The sequence below is a fragment of the Amblyomma mixtum genome, chromosome 4, assembly GCF_055824585.1.
Source record: "Amblyomma mixtum isolate Tamu chromosome 4, ASM5582458v1, whole genome shotgun sequence".
NCBI lineage: Eukaryota > Metazoa > Arthropoda > Arachnida > Ixodida > Ixodidae > Amblyomma > Amblyomma mixtum.
Genome location: NC_143015.1, coordinates 103013573 through 103028236, shown reverse-complemented (window position 1 = coordinate 103028236; position 14664 = coordinate 103013573). Strand labels below are relative to the sequence as shown.

Sequence of the window (14664 nt, the reverse complement as noted above, 5' to 3'; positions counted from 1 at the left end):
ATGAAACAAAGCTACACGAAAGAATAAACAAAATATTTAGTGAAAAGCCTGGTCGTACGTGGTCGCGAAAGCGGCAATTCGTTCGACTCTGTACGTAAATCCTTTGTCACCGCGCTACAAAAGTTTTCCCTTTCGTTTATTGACGCGCAGTTCGCACAGCTGCCCCAGGAGCAGAGGGGGGTACAGCCCGACTATTTGTCTTGGCACTCCGTTTAACTTTGGCGCTTGCGGAATGCGTCATTCAAGTCCTCTCAGCTGTGCAGCAGTTGCCGTAACTCTTCCTTCGAGCTGTTATAATGCAGCTCATTCCTGACGTCACATGTTAAAACCTTCTTCTCCTTGTTCATTTCGTGAAGCGCAGCGAAAAGACGGTTTCTAATCTTTAGACAAAGGTTCGACACTAGAATGATACATTGTGTGTTTATAGGTTTATGAGGGTTTAACGTCCCAAAGCGACTCCGGCTATGAGGGACGCCGTAGTGAAGGGCTCCGAAAATTTCGACCACCTGAGGTTCTTTAACGTGCACTGACATCGCAGAGCACATGGGCCTCTAGAATTTCGCCTTCATCAAAATTCGACCTCCGCGGCCGGGATCAAACCCGCGTCTTCAATGTGAAAGAAATTTAGCACGTTTGACGCCGTACTCACGTTTATGATTGACGTAACCCATTCGAAGAACCTGCGGATCCTTGAAATGTTCCGGGGAGGATACGAGGACTCCAGTTCTCGGTCTCATTCCGCAATACTATCAGCCATGCATTTTCTGGGAGGGGGGGGACGCCACCAGAGCATCCGTACTCGAGCTGGACGCTTAACGTCAAGCGTCGTACACAACTCAAGCTGTCGAGAGGTGAGACTCTCGTTGTGGATGATACCACTCTCACTCCCTTCGCCGTCGAAAACTACTTGATCCACCAAGAATGCTCCCGCGAGCACCGACATCCAAACAATCACTCTCGTATGGGATGCGACACCACATTCAGGCGTCCCCTATACCAATGCACATGCATCACGAGCTGCACGCAGGCTGTCTCCTGGTCCGGGTTCGGCGAACAGCCAAATAGCTCGAAACACCGAAGCAGTGTATGCGGGTGCGGCGGCAGCCTACCCGGGCATTGACGCTTTCGCGGTAGCAGCCTTGGAGCACAGTTTCAATGCTGTTCTTACGGCCTCTATGTGGGCCGAGAGCACAGAAACAGCAGAGAGCACTGGAGTGGCACCGCCTATCAAACATTTTGATAACATCGGTGTACCTTGCCACATCGTTGCCGGCTCTCAACAAGTGTGCCGCGATTGCACGACAGGCCGATTACCCACTCGAGTGGCTCTCACCTCACCGAACATCGTCGCAGTACGTGATGCTCCACTACCACTACACAAGTGCTTCACCTCCTCTGAGGGAACCTACGCCTGACGTCAAATACAAACAAGTACTTTTCCAAAATCTTTCTAGACGCCGCCGCGGTGGCTCAGTGTTATGGTGCTCGGCTGCTGACCTGAAAGACGCGGGTTCGATCCCGAAAGACGCGAGTTCGATCCCGGCCGCGGGGGTCGAATTTCGATGGAGGCGAAATTCTAGAGGCCCGTGTACTGTGCGGTGTCAGTGCACGTTAGGAACCCCAGGTGGTTGAAATTTCCGGAGCCCTTCACTACGGCGTCCCTCATAGCCTGAATCCCTTTGGGACGTTAAACCCCAATAAACCAAACAAAACCGAACCTGAATCCTTCCGGTTTATTACGAGGCACAGATGCTTCTTTTAAAGAAATAATAAAGTTGTTTGTATACTTGACTTAAGCCTGGTTGGCGAAGTACTTTAAGCGCTGATGCACGACATGAAGAGCAGAACCGGAAGAGAGACACTCGTAGAGGTCCGTAGTCTTACTACTGCTTCTCCATCAACATTTCCGGTCCGCAAGAAAAAAAAATATATATCGAATTATTCCAGAAGCAGAATCTGCTAAAGAAGAAGTTTTATGCAGTAACTAGTTTCAAGTCAGCAAGCAGGAGATGTCTGGCCTGTACAAAAAAGGAAAGAATGACACGCTGAAATGTCTGACGTAGAAATGCGAACGTTTTTTTTCATGTTTGCCTTGAAATGCAAGTGAATTGGGAGCGTTATTCGTGGGCTTGTGCGAAGAAGGGTGTAAAGTATTATTATTAAGTCATTCTTAACAATCCCTAACTTTCCTGCATCCATACTCAAAAAGCTGTTGGCTTTGAGCAGGTTCTATACAGGTTCAGTGTAGCTTTTCCCCTGGCTGTGCGCAGTTTGAACGCTGATGCCTTGCCGTTTTAGTACTTGTTCTGCGCACGCTTAGAGCAGGCCCCATACCGGTTCAGGGCAGGCTCATTGCAGTTTCAGGGCACCTTCAGTTCACGCTTAGCTTACGATCAGTGGATTGATAGTAGAAATTTAATACAGTTCGCGACAACGTTACCGTCTGAACGGTAAAGATGCTTTTGTCGAGAGTCGTTGGTTGTGCGTCTAAGGTGTGAAATTAGCCTTCACATGCAGACAAATGCGCAGTTCCTGGCACGCGGAGCGTAGGGCAAAAGTTCCTGGGCCACAGGGTCCGCTTTAGAGCGACACGCCCGAAGCTAAAACTCTCTATAGAGGATAAGAGAGACATCATTCTCACCTGTGAGGACCTTAACAGTTTTGTTACTAGCATAAGTGGCGCGATATGACGCTGAAAAGCCGACCCAGTGGCCTGGACACTTTTGACGAACCCTGTACATTTCATTAAAATCTTTTTGACAGATTGTATTCTGTGGGTCGTGAGAAAATTCAAGGATTCAGTGCCTCAAGTTTGCATCGACCAGCTCGTGGACACCTGTGGCGTCGAGGTTCCAGAGCACAGTAGAGATGTTTGCTTCCACGGTAAGGGGGACTACTAGTAATCCAGGAACATAATAAAAAAAAATGAATAAACAAAGCACTCTCCATATAATCGCATGACCACCAATGCTGGCGAGCTATTCTGGTAGAATGACGATCACCGCAAGTTTTGTGAGGGTTCATCCTAAGAGCTAGATGCCATTGTAAAGACGACAACGAGATCAAAAACGCTTGCTATTTTTCGTGCGATTCCCTATTTAATGATGATTTTGCACTTACACTCGAAATATATGGACATGCCTTTTACTCACGAAATATGTACCCTTAGGCTGATGACCATGACGCGCTGCCTGAACTTTTTCATCTTTCGTCGATTGGCGAGAGCCCTTCAATGGTTTTCGTGAAGACGGATTTGAGCCGCTTTCGACGATACAAATAAGAACAAAAGGGTTTGATTTCGGCTGCGGCGACCGCGTTTCGATGGAGGAGAAACGCAAAAGGCGCCCGGATCATCCCCTTTTTTTTCCTTCTGCCTGTCCTTTTATTCCCGCTAGCAGCACCTCAGGTGCTTCCGGTTTCGATGGGAGATGCCGCCGCTAGCATCATCTATTCCTTATATTTTTATTTTTATCTATATTTTATGCGTAGCATATTGCAATCACTCAGTTCAGCCCTTGGGCGCGGCCGGGCAGCCACCAAACCACGTGACTGGACGCCACGTGGTTTGGTGACGTCACGCACGTGGTGACGTGACGTCACCAAACCACGTAAAAAATAAAAAATAAAAAAGCATAAAAAACAAAAAACGCTGAGCATGGTTGCAGTTGTCACCGCCCCGTTTCAAAGGGGGCGCTCATATCCATCCATCCATCCTGCCATACGTCACGGAGGAAAAGCTGCTGAGAAAATCGAGTGCCGCCAAGCAATACCTCGCGCAAAAATATAATAATAATAATAATAATAATAATAATAATAATAATAATAATAATAATAATAATAATAATAATAATAATCTCTTTATTTGTGTCGTTGCATATCGCGCAATATGCAACGCATTCTTGGCTTAACTATAGTATATTCTAGGCACTATAGCTTAACCAAGCTAAGCCTGGGCATCTTTTTTATTTTCATTACCAATAAATTGGTTGGTTTATTGGTTTATTGGGGTTTAACGTCCCAAAGCGACTCAGGCTATGAGGGACGCCGTAGTGAAGGGCTCCGGAAATTTCGACCACCTGGGGTTCTTTAACGTGCACTGACATCGCAGAGTACACGGGCCTCGAGAATTTCGCCTTCATCGAATTTCAGCCGCCGCAGCCGGGATCGAACCCGCGTCTTTCGGGTCAGCAGCCGAGCGCCGTAACCACTGAGCCACCGCGGCAGGCGAAAAAAATTGATTAGACTATAGATACAAAATGACAAAATGGCTTAGCATATCGAACGCGAAATATTGCGCGAAAGCACGTTTTTTTGCAAGTGGAAAACCGGCGTCACATTCCTGATAGCGCGATTGAGGTGTCCACTGACCCAGGGAGCTATTTATACTCTTACTTTCCTCAAACTCAATGAAGCGTAAACCTTCCGCTGGTTTAAAGAAAAGGAGCATAACTGCAATTTGTAGGTGAACGTCACCGCCTCCTTATAGCGCGATTGAGGTGTCCACTGACATAGTGACCCAGTTACACTTGCTACTCAGATGCTTCACACAGACGAACACCGCTGAAACCATTGGCTCCTGAGCACCTGAAACCTGAAGGTGGCTCTTTACTCTCGTTCAAAGACATAACATCTTATTATAAGGATAGGCACCGCGTGTACCCAGCCCCTGCAAAGGGACTGGGGAAAGGAAACGAACGCGTTCTACTTAGACTATTCACTAATACAATGCTGTGCCCGGCAGTATTAAAACATTTCGATCCCGCGTTCACTGGCAGGTGCAAACACTGTGGCGAGGTGGCTGACACCTACCACATGGTTGGGGCTTGCCAGCGCAACTCAGCTCTCTCCCCCCCCCCCCCCCAACCCTACCAGAGAGGAATGGGAGGCGGCCCTGCTTGGCTGCTCGGACCTTCAGGCCCAAAAGGCTTTGGTCAAGAGGGCTAAGCTGGCGGCTTCGACCAATGGGTTCCCGGAATAGGGACTCCACCCATTGCGGGGCTCTTTAAGAAAGCCTCACCTCTTTTATTAAATAAAGGCTTTTCATCATCATCATCCGCTGAAACCCGGCAAGTGGGTCTATAACTGGTTTCGCAGTAGAATCACAAGCCACGACCTGCGCATGGCACATGTGCTGCTTCGCTATGACGGAGCTTGATTGTAAAGCATTTTATTCGTCCGGAAGAGCTTGGTGTTAAGGAGTCGCGTTAAATGGCCGAGAGTACATAGCCCTCGACGACTTTGTCAGCCCACTCCAGCGCCAAAACTTGCGTTCCTGGTTCAGAGCTAGCCAGCACGGTCTCCCACCGCTCGAGAGAAGGAGCGGTAACTAGATCACCCGGTGGCGGCTCTATTTCGCAATCCCACTGGGTATGATCATAATTGGCTCTTTGGCCGCAGTGCCTACAGTTCGGCTTGTACAGATCAGAATAAATGAGCGCGACCAGTGACAGGGTGCACCTCAATCTCTTTTGTAGACGACGCCACGCATACCTCTCGCTCTTTAGGCTTTTGTGCCTGTCCAATCTGTTCCAAATTTCGAGATTCACGGGTTCGGAATACATACGCCTGTTGCAGTTCTTGTAAGAGTGGCAGCTACTTACTCTTGCACGCAGTGCAAGAGGCATAAGCTGCTTCCGTTGAAGCTGCCTATCTCATCGTGGTAGAGCTTCTTCAGCCCTCTGCCTGCCCGGCTGTCCCAGCCTGCCCAGTACAACGCTAGTCGCGCAAAGCTTGACCAATTAGTGTGTGAAAAAATGAGAAATTTAATCATGCATATATGAGAATGAGTTAATAGTTCTAAAGAAAAAAACTGGCAAGCGCACTTGACTTCTCGCGAGTGAGAGTGCGAAAACATTGAAGTTCTCAGTCCTGCTGCGTTGCAGATTGCTTATTGCTTCTAAACGAACCAGGGCAAAAAACACAACGGACAAGAAAAAGGCAGAACACGACGGACAGGAGCGCTGACGGACAGGAGCCTTTTTCTTGCCCGTTGTGTTTTTTGCGCTGGTTTGTTTAGAAGCATGTCCTACCAACAAGCCCAACAACAAGTGTTGCAGATTGGCCATGAGTCATGGTTGACCACGAGCAGTGCTTTGCATACTTTGTACAAACCCTGTACTATAAACATTCGTTACGTTACTTGTAAACTGCTCAGTTATGCTACGCTGCAGTAGTGCTGAGTCATGCGTCATGACTGCCCACACTTTGTACACATTCTATACACCTCACCTTACATAAGGGTACTAGACTATATCCATGATTCTTGACTATATGACTATAGCCATGACACAGGACAATTACGAGTCATGATTTTATAGGCAACATATTACGTTAAGTTTTATCATTTGCGACTGTACATGTCCGCTTAAATGTGTCGTCACATCATGGACCGGCATACTGCATCATTGGAGTGTCGTGCCATAGACGTCGGCGGGCAGCTTTTGTGCTAAAGGGACATATAACGCCGTTGCACTGAAAAACGCCGCCGCTGCATTTGATTCGCAGGCAGGGGTGGCGAAGTTCGATCTACAGTGGGGCCAGGTACTCAGCGGTGATGCAATGGCCAATGGACATTAAAGCTTCAATAGACGGACTGCGGACGTCCAGGGTCCACTGGACGTTCGAGGGAGTTCCAGAGCTCATTCGGTGGGTACGAGTTTTTCCCCAGCCTAGTGCTGGACTTCTGCGGTGTAAAATTCTTGGGAAACGGTTCTTTAACACCACCTTGAGTAGACGAAAATTAGCCTTCCCACGACCAATGATCTGTGATGAAATCTCAGCGCTAAGTGACCACAAAGTAGCGGGCAATACGCGTCTTTTTCGCTATAAGTACTCGAAAAACTGCCTCGGAACAGTTGAAATAACGGCCGCGCTCTCACGACACAGGATTCCTGCGCTGTACAACATGTCCGCGCTGTGCCGCCTGCTCTATTAATGAGAAAGGACTTAGTATATATAAAGACAAGGCCTGTAGTCTGACTACATCATTGCCTGGCTGTCGACTCTCTATCAAAATGACACTAATGCAAAATATCACCTCTTTTACCTTGACCCACAAGCTGCGCCAGAAAATGAAGGCACAGATGAAGCAGTGGTCTTCTTAGGCTCCTTTACAAACACACGAATCTTCCAGAGCACTTGCAAACCCAGGTCGTAATTTTTTTTTATTGTTCAGAAAACGATGCAGTAGCAAAAACGACGGCAACGGCGTGAGCGTCAAAATATCTTGTCCTTCTCTGCTTGTCCTCCTCTGCTGATATTGTCTCGGTTGCTGCACCCATTATTTCGTACCAGATCTGCATCTGCGAAAATGAGTACATTGCGCGGTCATACACCTTGTTTAAATAGTTAGAACAAGCAGACATCATCTTCACGTATACAAGAGACGAAAGAAGGCAAGCGCTGGACCTCAGCTGAGTATGAACCACAGCGGTGCTAGAGTGGTTTGAGAATCGCATACCTATGCGGAAGGTGCGAGGTTCGATGCTCAGCGTCGCTGGTTATTGAAAAATTCTCAGTGTCGCCGGTTATTAAACAATTTGCAATGAATACAAGCTTTCCCGTAGTTTTGTGCTCGGCTTATCATTTGGTGAAATGCTTCGAAAATTGGTGTTTGACCCTATACCTAGCATAGACAAGAAAAAGTCCTTCGCGCCGTGGCGCTCTTGAAGCACCATTAAAGCCCCCTAGCACCATTGAAGTTATTCATCAGTCCCTCAGCCTGCGCATACCACTAACCACTAAACAGCTAGCCAGCTGGCAACATTAAACCAAAAGGCCCTGTCCCGCAATGCCATGGATATATAAAGCAATTTGACTAGCAGTTTTCGCAACTAGGCAGCGCGTAGCATTACGGCACTTGTAAATATATGTACAGAAATACAGAAAATGTTGACAGTAAAGCGCAATAGCAGATTTTCCAGAAAGCACATAAAACCAACACATGTATTCACATTTTTTCTTCCTGCAATTTCTTATTACCAGCTTCTATGTGCAACAACTGGAAAACCCGAAGTATGAAACCATTTAGAGAAAAATCATTTGTATCTCGTTTTGAAAAATACAGGATGGCCTTCAGCTTTTAAAACATCGAATAATGTAAAAATTGGCGGCTGAACTTAAGCTCTGCTTTAAATATATGACGCGATAGAAAGAAACGAGTTGTTCACGACTGCAGATGTGATCAATGTAGTCGGGAGCGGAATATCTAGACTGCGTGTGGATAAAGAGAATAGGTACAGGTTAGATTTGGACTGTGTAGAGCGGCGTTAGGTTTTGCAGAGTCATGGACGAAAACACTAGAAGAAAAACATTTTGCTATGGCTATCGCTAGGTTACAGAGGCCTGCTGTGGTGTGTGGACCAGTGTTGCTTGCCGACCTGGAGGCATCGCAGCCCTTGAATCCCAATAGCTGTCAGACCGTAGAGTGAGCAACGAAGTGCTTAGCACCCGTCACCTGCATGGCGCCCTAATTCTCGGAAATAGACAAGAAAAAGAAGCAGAGCTACCAAGTTTTATTTCGACTGTCTCTTACATGCTAATCGAACATGCCAGTGATTCTACACCACGAAACCGTTTCGTCAAGCTTTCTGGCACTGGCTATGTCGATATTCAGGGATTCCACTCTGTGAAGTGGCGTAAGCTTCCAGCAGCGTTCACTAATACCCATCGGAGAAGGTAAGCCTCAAAACCGCTGGTAATTGCTCGCTTCGCAACTCTTCTTCACACACGCGCAGAGGGCAGCCAGAAGAACATTGACAAGACTGGCCTAGTACGTACCGATCGAAGCACTTGATGGTGGTTCTCGCAAAGTTGCCAGACAACTTCTTAAGGCTCCACTGCCAAGTACAATCATTCTAGGACCTCGTTGTGGCCACCGCGCACAAGTTCTTACATGGCTTTGCACACCCTCGAAGAGCGGCCGTTTCAGATATACAGAGCCGTCGAGTGGCGGAATAGTATTTTCTAGGAAACTAAGAATATAAGGTAGACGCAGCTCAGTGGCTCATGCGACCACACCCGGCCAGTAGGAAAAGATCTAAACGAAAATATTATAGAGCCAGCGCTTTTCAGTGGCTGCAAAGGGAAAGTATCGGGACGATTTCGTCACATTCACTCACACGTCCTTCGTAGAAGGCGAAAAGATGCGATGACGATCTCCGAGAGCCGAGTCAGTGATCCTGGGCACGCGATGCAGGTGAACCACGAACGAAAAGTGGTTTGTGACGGTGAGGCGCGTTCTTTTCATTGATGCGCGTGGACGAGGTGAATTTGGGGTTACATCACAAAACACTATACTTGGAGAAAAATCGACTCATTTCTCAAAATCGATTCGCTCAGAAAGGTTGCAGATATAGGTGATGTGTATTGTAAAACAAATGCCAGCATACATTGTATAATATTTTAGCCCCTAGTCCTCTGCTGGTCTGGATGCAGCATTGTTCCAGGCCGACAGGAATATAGTATGTGCAGGTTTATTGCATGGATCGCACGACACGCTGCACAACGTGTATGTACTGTACAGCACCACATAACCCACGTCAGTATATGCAGAAAAAGTCTTAAACACATCCAAGAAGTCAAGGCCAAGCCATATTTAGAGGACGTTTCACATAGGATATAATCTCGAAATTGGCATTCTGAACTAAAAAAGTCCCTTTTTCGGCATAACATTGTGAGCAGTGTAATATTACAATGATGGAAAGAAACGCGAGCAGCACTGCACCCATGCGCTACACTGTTCGAATTTCTTTTGCTGGCGCTTTTACTTGGTTTGTAAGAAAAAGACGTTAGAGACGTCCTAGAATGCATCAGTAAGGCTTTTTGACGGGCTAGTTGGTACATATTCATATTTGAAAGGCTGTTAAAAAGATTAGCTGCGTGACGCAGCTCATCTCTGGATATCAGCGGATATATAAGTGCGCCTGGCTTCTTTTGTCGTCATTAAAGTTGAAAGTTGCGCTTCTTTCCTGTCGTCTTTATCCTTTTTCCTGTGAACGTCTTTTTAGCTCACAGCCTTTCAAATAAGAATGCACCACGGACAGCTCTAGCATCTTTTTGCTACTACAGAAGTAAAAGTGCGTTTAAAAAAAAAAACGAACAGCGGAGCGCCTAGGCTTCGCTCTGTTCGTGTTTCTTTCCATCGTGATAAAACATTAGAATACAGTTAACATGTGCTTACTAGCAGGCTGGTTAACTAACGTTTAATAGTTAATTTTTTAACTATTACTGTTAGGTTTTTTTTGAGAGACGTATAGTTCACCATAAGCAATATCATATCAAGTTCATCTATTTTGGCACGAAGCAGCCAAAATATGCTGGGCCACAGTGCCGAGGGTAACCACGTTTTAGAAATTCTAAAAACTTTCGAGAAGCTTGCCAGCATTGCACGTAACTCATCGAAATAGTCAAACTTGTTAGGCTACAGTAGTGGCAGTGACCACGTTTCTGAAATTTTAAAAACTTACATGGATATTATTCACGGTGGGCTACACGTCTTTCAGTAATTAAGGAGCCTAACAGCAATTGTTAAAGAGTTGACAATTCGATATTTGTTAACCATCCTGCTAGTTAGCACGTCTTAGCTGTATTCTGATGTACTGCATCGCTGACAATGGTATGCCCAAAAGGGCTTTTCTAACTCAAAAAGAATATCTTTAAAAATTGAGCAAACTCTTAGGTGAAACATCCTGTATAGATACACATATGCATATATAGGAAGCCAACAGCCACTGAAACTAAGGTGCTAGGAATGATGGGGGGGGGGGGGGGGGATGGAGGTTTGGTTGGTTGATTGGTGTTTCACGTCCCAAAGCGACTCAGGCTATGAGGGACGCCGTAGTGAAGGTCTCCGGAAATTTCGATCACCTGGGATGTGGGAAGCACAAATAAGTAGCGGTCGCAGCTGTTTTTTGGAAATTATTTCTAAATTATTCTAATGAATTTCTGAATTATTCAAGGCGTAGCAGGGGACAGCAGAAAGTTAGGTGATTGGATGAGATTAAGAAGCTTGCGGAGATACGATGGCTGCAGTTGGTAAAGGCGAGACATGTGAAAGGCCTTCGCCCTGCACTGCGACCAGGCTGTGTAATAGGTGCAGGGTTTAAACAGTACTATTCTCCCATAACTCGTAAAAATAGAGAACAGCTAAAGATACTGTTACAAGAAATGAATTCTAGTGTAAAGGCCTGCTTATGTCGGGTCCGTGTGCTGCAAAACTGTGGGGCTCAGGTTAACCGCGTTGTGTAGAACGAGACATAAAAAATGGCTGAGGCTTAGCTAAGGTTAAGCCTAGTCAGATGCGAAGCATATTGATGGCTAGGCTTGGTAATACATGGCTTTCCTTGGTTGAATACTTGGTCATTTTAATACAACCACTAGAAGCCTTCGTCGTGGGGGAAGACAACGGCAAGGCTACAGCGGAACGCCGACTAACACCGAGACGCGCGTTGGGTGAGCGCCTGGATTGCCACGGAAGCCGCGTCCGCCTGCCCGGTGGAGCGAGCGTTTCACCTATACCGAGCGTGAACGCGCGTTTGAAATGCGCGGCAGTGTGACGTCCCCATACCACGTGATTCACACGGCGTGCAACCGCAGCGACGGCACAAGTTGGAGCCCCGTCTCTCATCTGTCGTGACGTCATTGTGTCACGTGGTGTGATGTCACCATACCACGTGGTCTGCACGGCGTGCAACCGCAGCGACGGCACAAGTTGGAGCCCCGTCTCTCATCTGTCGTGACGTCATTGTGTCACGTGGAGTAACGTCACCATACCACGTGGTCTGCACGGCGTGCAACCGCAGCGACGGCACGAGTTGGAGCACCGTCTCTCATCTGTCGTGACGTCATTGTGTCACGTGGTGTGCACGGCGTGTAACCGTCACGAAGGGCTTGGGTTACCTATTGTAATATGCTTCGCATAAAACCTTAGGCACTTAGTCTTCGCTCTGGTATTGATAAGTTGTGAGGCTGGAGTGAGAGAAGTGTGGTAGGTGAATAATCCGTCCGCTTGTGCTGGGTGTAGAAAAAGCAGGCACCTCTTCCTTCTCCTATTTAAGTACGCGGTCACTGTATTCTACCTACTGGGAGCAATTTCACAAAAATTTACGGTCCGACAAACAAGAGGGCCATCGCCAAGTACATGGTTTACCTTGTAAAGTAATCTGACGTGGGAAGACCGACCGAACGCTTTAGAGAAGCGCATAAAAATCATGGACAGGTTCTCGGTCTTTGGCCTTCGAGTTAAATCATGAAGGGTTTCGCTGAGACGGTTGAGGACCATGATGAATTGGGTGAAGAAGACTCTGTACGCTTCGAAACTGATGCTCTAGTATTTTGCAGCATGTGCAGGTTAGAAATGTTCTGGTGGTTAGATGGGCAGAATGAGTCACACGATCTTGCATCTGGGGGTAATTGCGGACCAAGCGTCGCCGCGGACGCTAGGTCCACAAAATGGCTTGCGAGAAACATCCAAATGAACACTGTCCTGACCAAGCTGCGGTCAGGACAGTGTCCTGACCCACTTCCCAAATTCATTTGCTCATTTAAGCACACTGACTATAGGCCTGAGGGTTGGTGGAGCTACAGATGAGCGAGAAATACAAAGGAGCTAACCGAGGGATAACGCTGTACTTGTCCATCGAGTCTTAGCTAGAAGCCACTGAAAACGCACTTACCGTGTCCACGAGAACGTCTTCCGGTCCACAGTGTGTACAGTACTGGGGAAGAATAAAACTGAGTCTCATTAGCCTCCTACGCGCTGGAAAGAAAGAGAGAGAGAGAGAGAAGCGAGGACAGTGAGCCTGGTGGTTATTAGTGAGCAGCCATCGTGTGCACATTAGAGAATGGGAATTTCTTACTGGTTTATTTGGCCTGAGAAGTTAAGGTGCTAGCTCGCGTTCTAGCAGAGATCTCAGAATATTCGTCGTGGCTTCCGAATAGTGCATCTTTTTTACTGTTACGTGCTGCTTTTTCTCCTCTGTCGAATTAAATGCTTCGAACGGTCCATTTAGCAGGTTTTTATTTTGACGTGTTTTACCTACTTATTACTTGCAAGTTACAAAGCGATTGGGGCAGGTGGGGGACAGCGGATGAGGTGGTGCAGGGCGCACTGAGCACCGCTCTTTCCATCGACACCACGGCCGTTACATAAATTACATGCTTTTAACCACACACAATATCACACATTTAACGCTAGTCTAAATGTTCCTACTCCAAGGATAATGGATGTATTGTAGAGACCATCATCATCATTTGCGGGGCGCGTTAGTAACTATCCCAGTATCGCTGAAAAAGAGAAACAGTTTGCCGAATGGGCTCACAGTCTGGCCCTGCGGGCACAGTAGAGCAAGTGGTTGCTGCCCTTAGCGGTTTTAGCAATGCCAACTGCATAGCGATCATTCCTCCATTCTGCCCTTAAAAACTGGTTATGTCTTCGGCACGTGTCCTTTACGCGTACTGGTGACCCGAAAGTCTTGATAAACTCGAAGCCAGTGCGCACCAACACACGTACAAAAGAAGCGCCTTTGCTTTTAGGGTTTTTCAACAGCGGGAAAAGTAATACTTGTTTTTCTCTGCTGTTAGCTTCGGTCACCAATGAATAAAAAATTCTTGAGACTCACTGCTCGACGAAGCTCCTGCTGGTTGGTCAGAGGATGGTGCCTGTGATTCCTCAGCCATTGCAGGGGTGGTCGACGGCTTCGGCGAAGACTGCGGCTCGCGGTGGCTAAGCCTGGGGTTCCTCCTGGCAATAGGAACGAACGCGACTCGGAATGGAGGTTTAACGTCCCAAAGCAACTCAGGCTATGAGGGGCGCCGTAGAGAAGGGCTCCGGAAATTTCGACCACCTCGGGTTCATTTTTTTATTTGTGGTGTCGATCAACGGGAGAATAATATTGGAATTAATTTGCCCATTAAGGACAATAACAAAGTGGATTGGACGGCTGCCCATACCGGAGATTGGAGTGCCGTCCCCACAGCTCCGTTCGAGAGAACTGGACGCGAAATTCAGAGGTCGTGGGCTCGGATCCCACCGCTGGCACGGTTGTTTTCGAAGCGTAAGCTTCACCATTGTCTTTGGGGCGCTTGCGGTTTTCATTTTTATTTGACCTTCAGATAAAGCAATGGAAAGGAAAGTGCATAACTGGCCCCCTGGGAGAGTGGACACCTCAGTCGTGCTTTATTCTGGCAGAAATGCACCTACATACGGATGTTAAGCTGTGGTACCGTCTTGTTAATATTGACCGTACTCGTGGCATGCACTGTGCCAGCTGTACCATTCGCACATTTTTACTGGGATACGTGGCGGTAGTCACAGATGTGCGCTGCACGCGACAATGTTGAGGCAAACACGCGGCACTGACGCCATAGGCTATCGGCGTTGATTGTGCTGATTGGAGTTGGCGTTGAGAACGTTTTTGACTGCGATGATTTTTAAACAAAGGAAATGCGGATAACTGGCTCCCTGGGTGAACCAGTGGACGCCTGAATATCGATTTGAGGTAGGTGGGCTGGTATGAGCGAGATGTGGCCTGCTTGCGTTAGCGCTGACAATGTTATGGCAGACTCGCGGCACTGCAGGAATAGGCCGCAGTATTCATTGGGTGAGCAAACTCTCGGAATCAATCATTAACTACCATTCTCCAGGGCGGCAAGGTGAGTACCGAG

At 47.3% G+C, this 14664-nt stretch overlaps 1 protein-coding gene across 4 annotated transcripts in view; it reads right to left on the bottom strand.

Moving 5' to 3' along the window:
- Positions 1-14664, bottom strand: part of LOC149347654 (multiple inositol polyphosphate phosphatase 1-like) — a 53652-nt gene that overhangs the window by 28939 nt on the left and 10049 nt on the right. The window contains exon 4 of one of the 4 annotated variants that reach the window (XM_089587270.1): positions 12675-12757. The exons of the other annotated variants lie outside the window; for them this stretch is intronic. The gene's annotated coding sequence lies outside the window, so the exon portion shown is untranslated. The remainder of the gene's footprint in view (positions 1-12674; positions 12758-14664) is intronic. 4 annotated transcript variants of the gene reach the window in all.